Source organism: Limulus polyphemus, unplaced genomic scaffold, assembly GCF_000517525.1.
Source record: "Limulus polyphemus unplaced genomic scaffold, Limulus_polyphemus-2.1.2 Scaffold3461, whole genome shotgun sequence".
Taxonomy (NCBI): Eukaryota; Metazoa; Arthropoda; class Merostomata; order Xiphosura; family Limulidae; genus Limulus; species Limulus polyphemus.
The window spans coordinates 81,488-83,585 of NW_013669071.1; the positions used below are offsets into that span (position 1 = coordinate 81,488).

Sequence of the window (2,098 nt, forward strand, 5' to 3'; positions counted from 1 at the left end):
ACCATCAAAATTTGTGCAGATACTTTGTATGGTGAAGGAGTTCAGTGCCCTCCAATACCTAAGGACCTGTTTATTGAGCTGCGACACGTTTGGTAGAATTCAGCTTTAATGATATCATGTATCAATGGGTTCTCCTCTTGGATTTGTCTCAGCCAATATTTTCGTTGGTTTCCATGAAAAAGAACTATTCAACAAAGTTACTAGACCTGCTGTTTACTTCCACTATATGTAGATGACACATTTGCCATTTCTAAAACAGAGCAGGAATGTGAGTGTTTTTAACAAAACATAAACTCATTGCATTCGGCACTCAAATTTACTTTCGAAAAGGAACAACATAACTCTTTACCGTTCCTAGACGTCTTAGTTGAAAAAGATGACTTTCGTTTTCTCACCAGTATATACAGAAAACCTACCTTTACAGGACAATACAAATGATGGGATTCTTTCAGTCCCAAGACGAACCTTATTGCTACTTTAGTCCATCGGGCTCTAGTTATCTGTTCAAATTCTAAACTAGATTTCGAATTGAAGACATTTAAAATTATTTTACTAGAAAATTGGTATCCAGAAAACGTCATCAATCATATTACTTCAAGGAAAATGCAAAGCTTCTCAACTGATCCAAAATTTGGTCCTAACAAGTGCCCTGTTTATCTAAAACTACCATGGATTGGTAAAATTTCAACAAAATTTTAAAAACAATTGAAAACAGCCACTACTAAATGTTTTCCTGCAGTGAACCCCTACTGTGCTTATTCCACACGTAAGTTGTTGCCTGCAACATATAAAGATGCGATACCTACCACAGAGAAAAGTATGGTTATTTATGAATTCTCGTGCCACTGCAAATGTCGGTACATAGGTCGCACTTTACAATAATTGCAGGATAGAATTAAACATGTACCCACATCCATAAGAACTAAGAGTGTGAAAGAAAATAATTTACCATGTTGCGCCTGTAAAACAAAAGTTCTACCTCCAAAATGTGAATCAGCGATTGGTCAGCATTTGCTAGTGAATCCGACTTGTGCTGACAACTACACGGATAGCAGGTTTAAAATTATTGCAAATGGTCTGTCAACCTTTCATCTCTATATTTTGGAAGCCACCTTTATTAAAACACATAAACCTGTCCTTTGCTGCCAAAAAGAATTCCTATACAATCTACACATCTTTCAGTAGGTCTATGACATTTCCTGATTGGCTTAAGGACATGCAAATCAGTGATTGCCGTACCAGCCTATGTTGATCTGCCCCCTTTTTATAAGCTATACTATTTCCTATAGATCATTTTCCAGATGGTTCTGCTATGATTAGTGTCTGGCGAAAAGCTTCAGCAGATATTTCCTTTGCAACATCTCAACCGACAATTGGTCCAGTTACCAATGCTATTTCCAAGTTTTGAACATCAACATATCTACATGTGCCAATGTTTCCGTTTATCACCGTTATATTTTAATATCTGTGCAAGAACTCTGTTAGCAGATGTTTCCACATATAAAAGCTGTCTTCAAAAAATATTTCTATATGGTGAAATTTCTGACTGCAATTTATTAATTGTAATGGCAAAGAATTTAATGGTGAAGGGCAAATGCACGAAGGTATAGCTTTTCATAAAAAATGGTTATAAAATTTTAAATAAATTCAAAAAAATCTCTCATCTAAGGTGAAAAACATCAACAATAATGTATTGTAGCACCATCTATTGGGTTGATAAAGACAGACATGGGTGTTTATATGTAATATGATATGACCCCTGATTTAATCTATAATGTTATTCATATTTTTCTGAATATTGAAAGAGCTTGCTGTAAATATGACAATAAATATTTAATTTTTTTTTATATAAAGTCCCAACTCAATTGCAGTTTGAAGGCAAGACTTCCATTTGAGACTAACCCCTAAGTGAGTTTGAATATTACCAACAAAGAGAGCAGTTCAAACAGAGTGAAGCATTAGCAACAAAGGAAGTATTACAAACCGAATGGAGCATTACCACCAATGGAAGTTTTACAAACAGTGACTTATACATACATACATAAATACATATATATATATATATATATATATATACATACACTGAGTGGTCACAAGT

General features: G+C 34.4%; 1 protein-coding gene across 1 annotated transcript in view; it reads right to left on the minus strand.

Annotated features, from left to right (window-relative positions):
* Positions 1 to 2,098, minus strand: part of LOC106469390 (two pore calcium channel protein 1-like) — a 62,311-nt gene that overhangs the window by 21,747 nt on the left and 38,466 nt on the right. The gene's annotated exons all lie outside the window — the stretch shown is intronic.